Raw genomic sequence first — 14,251 nt, forward strand, 5'->3', positions numbered from 1 at the left:
CACAGACTGCCAGATTTATTAAGAAAGAAAATTTATTAGTCAAAATACTCTGGATGTTGATCAGTATAAAGCTGGAGACCAGGATACCAATTGGGAGGGCCTTTTTCCTCTTTCTGGCAGAAGATACTGCATGGCAAATGGGAAGGGAATGCATGTGAGACTGTTTGTTTTACAACAAAGCCATCCTCTAAAAATAACCAGCTCACTTCAGGGAGAGCTTACTCTTGAGAGAATAGCTTTAACCAATGAATAGAGATGGGCTCCTTACTATCTGAGCACCTTCTATTTTAAACCTCTTCCTAACCTGTTTTAATAGGCATTAACTTTTCCACAGATGATGTTTTGGGGAGGTGTATAGTAAAATTATTTCAGGCTTCCATAACAAATTACCATAAAGTTAGTGAGTTAAACAACAGAAATTTATGTTCTCAGAGTTATGACAGTGAAGTCCAAAATCAAGGATGGAGAGAGAGAGAGAGAGACAGAGACAGAGACAGAGACAGAGACAGAGACAGAGACAGAGACAGAGACAGAGACAGAGAGAGAGGAGACACAGAGGGAATGAGAACCACTTTAGTGGCTCTTTCATGATGATATCAGTCCTATTACAAAATGCCCTGCTTTTATAATCAAATCCTTAGAGTCTCTATAACCAAGTACAGCCACACTGGGCATTCAAGATTCAACAATTTAATTTCAAACACAACTATTTAATTCATAGCATACATACCCTCTAGGAGAAGTACAATACAGACTTTTGTTTTGATTTTGAGATAAGGTCTCAAATAATGCACTTTGGCCTCAATGACTCCTGATCTTCCTGCATCCACCAGAGATTATGGGCATATGTCACCAAAATGTGTATGCAGTGTTGGAATTAAATTAAAGTAAATACCTCTTGTGCATGTTGGGTGAGCACTGTACAAACTGAGGTATATTCCTAATTCGTTATAGTATTAGAGGTAGTTTGTAGTATAGTATGGTGTTTGAAGTCATTAAGTCTCACTTTGAGCTATGGTTTTGGCCTTAACTGTGTGACCATAGGTGAATTAATTTTGAAGTGATTGGTCAAAGATATTTTGAGTATCAGCTGGGTTATATGTTAGTGACTGATCACAGAGTTACAAATATAATAAAAAAAAAACTATGTTGTCCATATAAATCCTTAAAGAATACAGACAGTATTTGCCAAATGCTACTTAGATTCTGTGATTATCTCCAGAAATTAGTTGGTATTTTAATGGACCCTGCTTTAAAAAATATCATACAGTTTTTATAGTCAGAGGGCCATCTCCATGGTTACTAAATTCAACATGCTCTAGTATCTGTGAGTAGAAGGAGGGCTGGTTTAAGATGACATGGTTAATGTAGCTGGATGTCACAAAATATAGGAAATCCCAATTGTTTACTGGGTAGTGGTTTTCAGCCATGCCATATAATTGGTTCCCTCATGTTACCTTCAGGGCACACATTATCTCTGAAATTCTCCTGGGTAACAAGGGGGTTTCATTGTGGCTATCTATTGGAGATTCAGTTCATAACTTTTAGTATACAGTAGCTTTTCAATTGTAAAGTGATGTAGTTTTCTGTTTCCTTCATCAACAGGAAAATTCATTTGTTGTATGCTTTTCTTTCAGTGAGTCTATTTACACTAATAAACACAGGCTCTCACACCTAGACAGACAGACAGACAGACACATGCATGCATTTTGCGTGCGTGCACGCACACACACACACACACACACACACACACACTCACACACTCACACACACACACTCACACACACACACACACACACTTTTCAAAGGTCATGAAAAATGTTTGAAGATCAACCACTCTAGGCATAAATCTTAAAATCTACTTTGCTCCCTTCTAAAGGGAGATGACCCAGCAGTGTCCTTTTGTTTAGCAACATAGAGATAACATCCTTTAATTCTTTATTGATTTTCAAATTAATTTGTTATCAGACCTATCAGAAGGCATCTTACAAATTGTCTCTGGAAACTCCAAAAGGACTTCAAGTACAGTCTCTCATGCTGAGAGATTTTTTTCAATCACCTAAAGATGCTTTGCGCTTCCCAGTTTAATTTTGGTAGCATCAGAATGCTGCAGAGAGCCTTGTGCTTTTGGAGTCAGCTGTCAGGCTCTTGTCCTTCCTCTGTCACTAGAAAATAATGGTCACAAGTAAGTCACTGGCAAAATCTTCTGAAGGTAGACAGTTTCTTCTGTTTACTTAGCCTCTGACCCTTAGTATTCTTACTTATGAAGTGAATGTAACATGGCACACAGCAGTAAACCCTCTTTGTAGTTTGTGCTAAAAAATACATGGTTTAACCTGCTACATATATACCAAGTGGTTTCTTTATATTATCCCATTTTGATCTTCTTGATAAACAATGTCTGTCCTTGTAAGTCCTTAAAGATTGGAAAGTTTTGGTAAATGCTACTTAGTTTTGTAGATTTTCCTGAAAATCAATCTTTTACTATGACCCTGCCTTAGAAAACATTGCAGTTTTCACAGGCAATGGATTGTCTCTGTATATGTATTTGCATGTCTGAGAGGACAAAAAGGACAATTCCCACACCCTAAGCATGTGTTCCACTTGCCCTGTCCTTTTTACTGCTAGATCTCCTATGGGATAGGATGGGATGGGATGGGATGGGATGGGATGGAAATTAGTCCAGTATTATCTATATTTGATAAAAGGTTACATATATAACCTTAATTAAGAAACATGTAATGTCAAGTCTATGAAATGCAATCTAAATTAAGTAGAATAGTTCAAACTCTGTGAGAACCATTTACAGCTCCATGATTGATATTAGTCTATTTAAGGGCTATTTTATGCCCATTTCAGAAAGCTCTTTGAATTCCTCCCCCAGATTTCAGGTAGGTGTTTTTGTTTGTTTTGTTTTGTTTTGTTTTGTTTGTTTTGTTTCTGATGTTGTTTTTGTAATCAGTATTTATTCAGTGCCAGTTAGAGTTAAGACAACAACCCAAGTCTTGTGGGAAGATAGGAAAGAAGTGTATAGTCCCAATCCTTGGAACCTGTTTATTTAGCACAGACAACTTTAGGAAAGAAGCTGGGGGTGACCCCAGCAAGGACACTCTTCCAGGTCTGCAGCACATTTGCTCAACAAGAGCTGGCCCAGTGACAGTCTTGAGTTACTGTTTCTAAGGTGAATCTGAATAGGCTGGAGGAATTCTAGAAACAGAAACATCGGTGGATTTTAGAGTGATTAGTATGAGTGTATGTGTGTGTGAGTGTGTGTGAGAATGTATGTGTGAGTGTGTTGTAAGCCTGTGTGTGAATGTGTGTGGGGGTGTATGTGTATGTGTTGTGTGTAAATGTGTGAGTAGGGGTGTGAGTGTGGGTGGGCGATGTATATGTGTGAGTATGTGGTCTGTGTGTAAGTGTGTATGAGTGTATGTGTGTGGTGTATATGTCAGTAAGTGTGGTATGTGTTTAAGTAGCTGTAGGTTAGAGTTGTGTGAGTGTGCCCATACATGGGCAAGAACTTATTTAAGTTGTTCTGTATAGCTTAAGAAAGAAATTTCCAGGCCTATCTGGTTACTCCCTTCTACCCCCATTTTTCCTTTCTTCCTAAAATTTTTCCTAGATGTGGGCAGAAAGGGGGAGGGAAGACTGAAAATATTTTATGGTGTTAGCAGGCAAATATCAAAATCTAGACTCAGACTCCTCATATCTTGATTATATGTCATTAGTACTTTGGACTTGAGTTTAAGCTAATTTATCTTTCTTACATTTTAATCTTATAAAATTAAGCTTGTCCTGAAATACCAAATGCTTTGTTATACTTATTAGGTATTTATGACTTGGAAATGTAAAGATTTTTTTAAAAGCTATTTTATTGGTTCTGTGATAATTTCTTGTAACATATTTTGATCATATTCACCATCCTTTCCCAACTCTTCCCAAAATTGCCCTCCTTCTCCACCCACTGCACTGTGTTCCATTGAAAATAAAAGCCATCAAGATCAATGTGTGCTACCCCAGTGCTATTAGATGTGTGGCCTTCTACTGAAGTATATGGTTGGCTTGTGGGCCTTGTGCAAGCTGCAGACTTGTTACCTAATGTTTCTAGTTCTAAGACTCTTTCTATCCCCTCTTGTGAAATCATCCTTAAGTCTAATGATAATTAAAATGAATTACCCTATAAAAGGGACAAAGTACTCCTACTACATTAATGGACAAAGAAGAAACATAGTTTCAATAATATATTATTTCCTTTGGAGTCTTTGGCCAAGAGTTTCAATGAACCCCCAAACATTTCAATAACTTGATGGTAGGACCCTATTCCTAAAGACGGGCTGTACTTAAGTCCTAGAACATATGTAGGATCAACCAATAAACATACCTACAGACTAGCCTTTAGAGTAGCAGAGGATGCTGTGTGTATGTTACTAGGAAAGAAAAGAAGTCATACCTCTTACCATGCTATGATTTTTGTGAACTACAATAATGACTAGCTTGGCAAGACATGCCCATGGGTACAAGAGTAGCACAAACACCATGGAAATAGCCAGTCAGTCTCTGATTGTATTTAATTCCCACTCTATAGGATGAAACCCATTCCTGGCCTAGATAGGCCCTGGGGAGAACCTAACACCATCATTCTCATAAATAAACACTATATTGAAACAACTCCTAATGACTTTTTATTTTGCCTATAGATTCTCTCATCTCTCAGTCCTCATCAGAGAAGCTTCTCTCTGAAGTAGATTGTGATTAATAAAGTGTCCCACAACAGGCCAGGTTGCAAAGATAAAAAAAAAAAAGTGGCAGAATGCCCAGTCTTAAATTGAACATATATACCACACACCTTCTCCTCAAGGCTCAGGAACTTCAAAATTTTTAATAACACATATTGTTTTTAAAGTAGAACATTATAAAGTGAAGAAGAAAGCTCAGTGTCAACCCCACTCAATCATTTCCTCCAGATCACCATAGTCCATTAACTCACACTTGAAAATAGCTAGTCCTTGATTCACCAAATTATTTCAAAGAAGAAAATGGAGTTTTTCTTACTACCTGCACAGAATTGCATTACTTAACAACAGTATATTGTACAGTTAAAAGTACCTGAAAGAGGGATTTTTTTAGTGTTTCACCACGAAGTGATGATGCTTAAGGTGATAGAAATGATAATTACCTGTATTTGATCATTATAAAATGTATACATGTAAAACACCACAACACAGTCCACAAATATGCAGCATTAGCAGTTATTAGCTAAGTAAAATATGATAGGTTATTAAGATCTTTGGATCCTTGTGCAAAAGCCCAGGTGATCTGTCAGATTGGCAGAAACAAAAGAAGAGTGTTTGCTTCTTGATTTTCATTGATCATGACACAGGGAAGTGCATACAAATTAACTTCAGCATAGTTTTATTGATTCACCACTTCAACTAAAACTTAATTTTACTAATGGGGCACAGGTGATGCATGCTTTTAATTCCAGCATTTGAGAGGCAGAAGAAGGTGAGTTCAAGACTAGAATGGTCTACAGAGCAAGTTCCAGAGCAGCCAGGACTATGCAGAGAAATACTGTCCAGGGGAGATACCATGATCACAAAGGTGGTTTTCCCAGGGCGAGACTTATCCATTGTACTCAGATGTGCTGACCCCTGCGATTTCCCGTAATGAGGGAAACTCGACTGCATAATTTGTTGTAGTGGGGGGACTGCATTCCCTGCTCTCCCCTTTGAAAGAAAGAAAGAAAGAAAGAAAGAAAGAAAGAAAGAAAGAAAGAAAGAAAGAAAGAAAGAAAGAAAGAAAGAAAGAAAGAAAGAAAGAAAGAAAGAAAGAAAGAAAGAAAGAAAGAAAGAAAGAAAGAAAGAAAGAAAGAAAGGAAGAAAGGAAGGAAGAAAAAAAAGAAAGAAAGAAAGAAAGAAAGAAAGAAAGGAAGAAAGGAAGGAAGAAAGAAAGGAAGGAAGGAAGGAAGGAAGGAAGGAAGGAAGGAAGGAAGGAAGGAAGGAAGGAAGGAAAAAGAAAAAAAGCAAAAAACTACAAACAAGTTAGTAAGTAAATAAAGAAACAAATAAATAAACGTTGTAATTTAATTTACTATTTTATTTGTATATGACCACGTAAGACTGTTCTTATATTTAGATATTGCAATTGCAAATTCTTTTCATTCTGGGCATTGTGATCAAGATCAGAATCAGGAGACTGCATTCATCTTGGGTGGGTTGGTGTTAACAGTTTTGACCTTCACAGGGTGTGGAAGAGGAGAACCAGCATCTTTATACCATCATCATAAAGTTAAGGCATGGTTTTCTGTTGCTTCAAAACCATCAGTCACTTTGGGTTTTGGTTTTGGAAAACTGACTTCCCCTGTAACCTTGGCTCAGTTATGACTTCAGTAGTTCTGATCTGAGTTTTGACTAATATTACCACTCTCTTCCAACAGTCATTTGTCCATTCATTAAGTTGTCAATACTTTTTGAATGTTCATTCTATTCTTGGCCCTGAGAAAATGAATAAGAAAGGCCCAAGTGCTTTGCAACTGTGTTTTTCTTTTAAAAATATCCATAGCTGTTCTTTTCTTTTAGATTTCTTTTGCTTCTCCTTTTTATCATTTGCAATTGCACTCAAAATTGCATTTTTTGAGAACATCATAACACTTTTGAGTCATAATCTCTTTAGGAGTCTCATACTATGAATAATGCATATCTTCTCTCTAAACATTCTGCAGACGTTCATGGAATGCAGGGTGCATGATTCATGGTGTTCAGCTTTCATTTGGAAAAACTAAAATTCAAGACTCCATGGTCACTTTCTGTTAAAGTTCACATTAGTGTTACCTCATCTCTCCTGCTTATGTCAGAACTAGGCCAGAGTCATTGCTTCTTTGTCTTCCTAGAGATTAAATTGTCTTTAAGGACAGTTGGGAATCTGTTACATAGTTGGTTTTGAGCCAGTAAGTGTTTGGCCAGCACATGGATACCTGAAGCATTTCTTTCCTTTCTAATGCCAGTGAGAACAGAAGATTCTCCTTTGAGAGGGTATAATTGCTAAACCACTATGGGCACACCATCATGGCTAACAGCATTAATGCAATGCTTTCTAGTATAATGTGCCTTTAAGATGTAGCTATTTCTATGCAAAGTTAGTCATCTAAGACTTCAACACTTTCTTCTGACTTTTAAAAAGTTTGTTCCTTGTGGATATGCCACATCTTACTATTACCTTGTTCTAATTGAGAGATTAATCAAATCTTAGTCATGATTTCATTTCCATACTTATTTCCTTTTTGGGCATGGTGCTGGAGAAAGAGATGAGAGTTCTATATCTTGATCTGTGGGCAGCAGAAATGAAACTGTGAATCACTAGACAGGCTTGTGCTTCTGAGACCTCAAAGCCCACCCAGCCAGTGATGAATGTCCTCCAACAAAGCAACACCTACTCCAATAAAGCCACACTTCCTAATAGTGCCAACCCCTATGGGCCTGTGGGAGCCATTTTTGTTCAAACCACCACCGTGTCTATAATAATAACAATATTGAAAGTTTTCATGAATGAACAATAATCTGTTAGGCACTTTCTCAAGCACGTTCAGGTAGAATAGTAAATTCGATCTTTTTAATTCAACTGAAACAGAAAATGTCAAGAGTCGGATTGTAAATGGAGAGAGGCCACAGCACTCTGGCAGTGGCAATTTCAGTGGTTAAAATGGATCATTTATTTCTGGATAATTTATATTTTAGAGAAGACAGAGATGAGTAAATTAACTACTTTCAAATAATATGTGTTACAAAGATTAAAAGAAATATGCTTTTCTGAGATGACCCAGGGACATTTTTTTTATTCTCAAGGACTGTATCTATGCATCAGCTAGGATATTATAAAGTGACAGTAGTAGAAACTGAGTCCAGAATATTAAATAATATGGAAATGTGTTTTATTATGCAAATACAGAAGCACTGAATTGACAAATTATCTTACAACCCAAGCACAAAAGAAAGCAGAGGTTCGTGGGGCTGGTGAGATGGCTCAGTGGGTAAGAGCACCCAACTGCTCTTCCGAAGGTCCAGAGTTCAAATCCCAGCAACCACATGGTGGCTCACAATCATCCGCAACGAGATCTGGCGCCCTCTTCTGGAGTGTCTGAAGACAGCTACAGTGTACTTACATATAATAAATAAATAAAATCTAAAAAAAAAAAAAAAAAAAAGAAAGCAGAGGTTCATAGATGCCTGCTCCAGCATTTGGACTAGCTATCCCTCTGCCTGAAAGATGGCTACAGCATTTCTTCCTGTTGTATCCCTACATGTCTTGTGCAAAGCCCTCAGGGGAAAGAAGATAGATCAACCCATTCTTCTCATCAATTTCTTTATCAACACTATTCATCTTGTACCTTAGTGTCAAGATTGCTACTCAGTGAATGGCATCACCCTGACTACCCTGAGGCTTAAGTTTTAGAACAATGAAGTCCTCAGAGTTTGAATCAATTTTCCTAAGTATATGACTGAAAACCAAAGGCAAAATATTAAAAAAAAAAATTTAGGGACAAAAAGTGGGACAGATCTGAGTGGGCAGCCACTGCTGGCCATTTGAAGCCTAGTCTTCAGTGATGAGGAGTCAGGGACATGAAGAACTGGGGTAACGATATGCAGGGGAAGCAAACAAGTCTGAGCTCTTGAGATTGAAAAGTAGCTCAGCAGGATCGTGGAACAGAAAGATACGTAACTGCTACACGGTCCCTTGATATTGCAGAAGGGAGAATGAGAGTAAATGGGAAGTGTTGAGGAGTATTTAATTAACAGTAGGCTCAGGAGCTGTATTTGTTTGATCACGTAACACATTTGTGTTTTCAGTTTTTTCATCTAGCTTTGTGGATAACCTAGTCAGTGTATCAGCTTTACTTTCGTTAAAAACCATGAAATTGTTGAAAGATGTAAAATGAGAAAAGAAAGATGGCTCAGAACAGATCAAAGAATATAATAGAGTGTGGTGATGAGTGTTAATTGTCAGCTAGACACACTATTGATTCACTTGGGTGACGGGACTCTGGGAATGTCTGTGGAAGATTATCTTGATTAGATTATTTAAGGTGTCACTCTGGGTGCCACCATTCCCTAGAAAATGGTTTGTGAGCTGAGCACTAATATACATTGTTCTCTGTCTGCTTCCTGATTGTGAACATAGTGTGATTTGCTGCTCCAAACTCCTTGTGCCTTGATTGCTCAGGCAGGAGGGACTGTATTCCTGAGTTATAAGCTGAAATAAGCCCTTTCTCTACTCAGATGCCTTCACCAGAATGTTTTTCACAGCAACAAAAAAGAAACTGAGATCTAAGTAGATGATCAATAAATATGAGAAATCATTCTTTTTCTTGGTTCTTCTCTTGCATCCAATTTAAAGTAACTTCTTCCTATCCTGTGCAAAACTGGATGTGAGAGATAAAGGAGAAAGGCACAGGGTATCAGGAAGACTTTTGAATGGGGTGGGAACTCTGATCTAGGGAGATGGTGCCAGCAGAACTTAACTCTTTGTGTTTAAACAGTTAAGACACATAGAGATCATGAGTGTCTGAGTTGGAAATCTGGAGAAAAGGCTGTGTCTGTTTCTGAGATGGGGAAGAATCTTGTTTGTTCAAAAAACTATCTAAGAATTTCACGAAACAAAAATGCTTAAGAACTCTGCTTTCAAATTCCTTGTCATTAACCCATCCATTATATTTTCTGAAGAGAAATTTCCTGTTATTGTTCATGTCTTCATTGTAAGCTCTCAATTTACACACTCAGTTCGATGATCAAACAGTTGGTGAAGATGATCTTTATCAGACTAGTTACCCCAGAGCAAAAGTGTGAGCATGATAGACTTAGCACTAACTTGTGAGTATGTCACAGCCCAGATGCTATGATTTATGAAATCTCCTGAGGAGTGATGTGCAGTTATTTTTATCCATTCCATCTCTTTCCTATCAGAACTTAGCACCTAATTTTTCTTGAAGGTGAAAGTAACATTAATTTCTTTTGTTTTTTAGAATCAAATTGAAAAGCAGACAGAATAGCCACTCCTGTGAAATCTCACTATAATGGTTTGGCATGATCCAGATGGCCTTGTGTGATGGGTAGAACGCTCCCATCACCTGTGCCTGATAATGTCCTATGAAGATATGCTCTTGATAAGCATTGATCTTCTCTCAATACTTAGATGTTTCTCTCACACATTTTATTTAATATTAGTAAAACATCAAAATTTACAAGTTCTACCTAGCCTTGTTTTATTTTGTTGGCAACAAAACCCAAAGCCTTCCATTTTTTTTCCTGGGAAAATTTACTACAATAATTGATTAAAAATTACTGTATGTAACTCAGGATATATGAATGGAGACATAAATAGGTGGATAAACATATCTCTTACTATATATAGAGACAGATGGATATAGATGATAGATAGATAGATAGATAGATAGATAGATAGATAGATAGATAGATGCTGATAGAGACAAAAACAGGCAGGCAGACAGAGAGGCAGACAGACAGACAGACAGACAGAGAACAAACTGACATATGGAAATGTGAGATGCTTGGCCTGCCACTGGCATTCAGACACTTAGTTTTCTTGTAACATGAATGAAGTCTTTTACTTTTCCTTTAAAAGTTCCTATAATACAAAGAATTTTTTTGGTAGAAAACACATAAAACCAATGAGAACAAATTACAAAAATAGAGAGAGAGAGAAGAAAGAAAAAAAGAAAAGAATGAAATTAGAGTTGAATTTTTTAAAAAATTAAAAAAAATTTGCAAAGCCAGAAACAAAAATTTTAGAATAGAATAGAATATAGTCAAATATTTCTGAGGCATCTTTTCATCCCACCCCATGTCTTTTTTTTTTTTTTCAAGATTTTTCTATGCAGAACATATTTCAGTGTCAATTTTGAGTTTGTATCTTTCTAACTTCAACATTAAAAAGCTTGTTGTTTTTACTTCCTGTCAGTTCCAAATGGGAAATAAGCCCATAAAGAACTCCAACTGGATGGTTTAAAGTGGAAATCTACCTGCTTCCAAAGCATTGGGGCAGACTAGTCAAGGGTGTGCAGTCCCAGAGCAGCTCTCAGTCATAACCTTTCTGGGAGCTGAGATCATACCCGACAGAGCAAGGGATGCTCTTCTGGGAGGATGCCTGGTGGAATTAAAGGAGAAGAAACCACTGAATAAAGCAAGAATAATCACTAAAAAGCATACTTTCAAGATGGCTGGAGGAATAGCAGCTTAACTTAGCACCAGGGAATAGAGATGTACTAGACCCAACCCTCTCTCTAGTTCTCCATTCCAGTTAAACTCATTTTAAGTGATTTTCTTGATAAATTTAGATCCCTAACTCAAGATCAGCACTTTTCCAACAATCTAATCTCACTGAATTGCTTTGCTTTTTATGTCTTTGTCTTTATTTAGAGAAACACATTTTTTTTTTAGTGTCTATTGTTCTTCAGGGCTTTCTTTTCCGTGGAGTCATATAGTGTGTCATGGATCTGAACTGCTTTAGGGGTGAATCTCTAGTTCCATTCTACCCTGAGATTGATTTATATGTAGAACAGGGTCATTCAGAACTTAATGCATCACAGGTCTGGAGGGAATTCTACCTTTATTCAGTATAAGCCTGTGGTGGTTTGAATATGTTTGTCCTAGGGAGTGGCATTATTATTATTATTATTATTATTATTATTATTATTATTTTGGGTTAGGTGTGGCCTTGTCAGAGGAAGTGTGTCACTGTGGGGGCGGGCTTTGGGACTCTCTTCCTAGTTAGGTTGGAGTTAGTCTTCTGTCTGCTTTTGGATGAAGATGTTGCACTCTTAGCTCCTCCCACACCATGACTGCCTGGAGGCTGCCATGCTCCTGCCTTAATGATAATGGACTGACCCTCTGAACCTGTAAGTCAGCCCCAATTTAATGTTGTCTTTTATAGGGGTTGTCTTGGTCATGGTGTCTGTTCACAGCTGCAAAACCCTAACTAAAACAAAGTCCAACTTCTAATGGGCCAAGTAAGTTTTAGAGAAGGTAAATGATATACCAGAGTCACATCTGTGTGGGAGGATTAAAAACTAAAGATGTGTCCTTTTTCTGTGCATACCTAATGGAATGGAGGGGAGGGTTAAATTCTGAATGCAAATATACAGCTAGGTTGGATTCTCCTAGTCCAGTTAGCTGAGCACTTACAGCTGTTAGGACTCTGAAGGAAAAAAGTTATGTTTTGGCTTGGGTCAGAGACAGAGTCCCTTGGGTGAAGAGAGCTGCTTCCCTTTTTTGTACAGGGAAGACATCCTGTGTTGAGCACATCACCCCACTGTGAGCAGAGCAGAGCAGAGCAGAGCAGAGCAGAGCAGAGCAGAGCAGAGCAGAGCAGAGCAGAGCAGAGCAGAGCAGAGAGAGCAGCACCCACCCTGCTTTCAGTCCTGGTCCAGCCCAAATCTCATCACCATTTCTCCTGCTTCTGCTTAGCCACTGATACTGCAGCATTCTGGTCCTCCTCGTTCTCCCTGCTTCCCAAATGGCCTCCTTCCAACTCAGCATCACCATAGTGATCTGTCTAAAATGCAAATTCATTCTCATCATGCTCCAGCTTAAAATAGTGCCATGCCTACCCCTTCCTGCAAGCCACACAGGATGGCTTGTTCCCCTCACACCAGCACTCCTCTTTGCCTCTTTCGTCTCTGTTAGTACCGGACCTCGTCCCTGAACTGAGATTTTTGAACTTACCTAATAGTTAGAACTCCTAGTAAGGTACAAATACCAATTGAAGTAACTGACTTTTAAACCAGACGAGGCTTAAAAATCAAAAGAAATAGAGCCATTTAGTAAACAAATTAATGTTTTATAGAAAAAGCCCCGTGAGTTCAAATGATTGAATTTATAATTTACTCCATTGTTTTTTTTTTTTTTTTGAGGCTGGATTCATTTCTAGCATAATGATATGAAAGAAATGGATTTTGAATTTTGCAGCCTAATTTGAAGCTTTGGAGAGTATCTTGTCACATTTTCACTAAATGCAGACAAGAAAATTTTCTTTTTTATTTGCCTCTGGGACTATATGTTTTCTGAGTTCTTGGACATCTTATACATTTCTACTCCAGTTTGGTATGTGAAAGAAAAGCAGAGGAAATGAACAATAAAGGAACAATAGCTACTGAAGACAGAAGACAGTAAGCACTTCTATACATAGAAAGCAACGACGACAGAAGACAGAGGCCATACTAATGGCTATCTGAATTAACTGATAGACTTCCACATCTAGGTATCTCCACAGAAACAGACAGACCTGCCACCTTTCTCAGTTGTCAACTAGAAAATTAAAACCAAAGCTGCCACTTTCACTGAAAGATTGAAACATTTTTTAAAAAAAGGACTGACGCCCCAAAGGCCAACAGAAAGAATGGAAACAGGCAACCTTGGGAGATAGGAGGTATGGGGGTCCTTCCAGAATGCACCAGAGACCTGGGAGGTGAGAGACTCTCAGGACTCAAAGGGAGGGATCTTAGAGGAAATGCCTGACAGTAGGAAGAGGAACTAATAGAGCCCACCTCCAGCAGGAAGACAGGACATCAAGTGAGGGATGAGGTTGCCATCTCACAGTCACACCTCTGACCCATAATTATTCCTGTCTGAAAGAATTACAGGCATGGAAATGGAGAGGAGCCTGAGGAAAAGAAGGTCCAACAGCAGCCCAAAGTGGGATCCAGTTCATTCCAAGGCCTGACACTATTACTGAGGCTATGGAGCACTCATAAAAAGAGATCTATCATGACTGCCCTCTGAAAGACCCAGCAAGCAGCCGAAAGAGTCAGATGCAGATACTTGCACTCAAACAATGGACAGAAGCAGCTGACCCCTGTTGTTGAATTAGGGAAAGCTGAAAGAAGCTGAGGAGGACAACCCTGTAGGAAGACCAGCAGTCTCAACTAATCTGAACCCCCGAGATCTCTCAAACACTGGACCACCAAACAGGTAGCATACACCAGCTGATATGAGGTCCTCAACACACATGCAGTAGAGGACTGCAGGGTCTGTGTTCATTCAGAGATGATGCACCTAACCTTCAAGAGACTGGAGGCCCAGGGAGTTTAGAGGTCAGATGTGGTAGGGGGTGGAGACATACACAAGGAGACAGAGGGGTGGGGAGAAGGTATGGGAACAGTCTGAGGGTGGAGAGTGGGTGGGGAATAAAACCCAGAGTGTAAATAAATAAATAAATAAAATAAAATAAAAAATGCCTCTAA

The 14,251-nt window shown here is 38.4% G+C and overlaps 1 non-coding gene across 1 annotated transcript; it reads left to right on the top strand.

The window, feature by feature from the left end:
• The first annotated feature begins 5,564 nt into the window (after positions 1-5,564).
• On the top strand, positions 5,565-5,729 carry LOC115032222 (U1 spliceosomal RNA). The gene has a single exon (XR_003837877.1). It is a non-coding gene; the product is annotated as a U1 spliceosomal RNA (small nuclear RNA).
• Positions 5,730-14,251: the final 8,522 nt, after the last annotated feature.

This window comes from Mus caroli, unplaced genomic scaffold (assembly GCF_978045245.1).
Source record: "Mus caroli unplaced genomic scaffold, Mus_caroli_1 scaffold_9, whole genome shotgun sequence".
NCBI classification, from domain to species: Eukaryota; Metazoa; Chordata; class Mammalia; order Rodentia; family Muridae; genus Mus; species Mus caroli.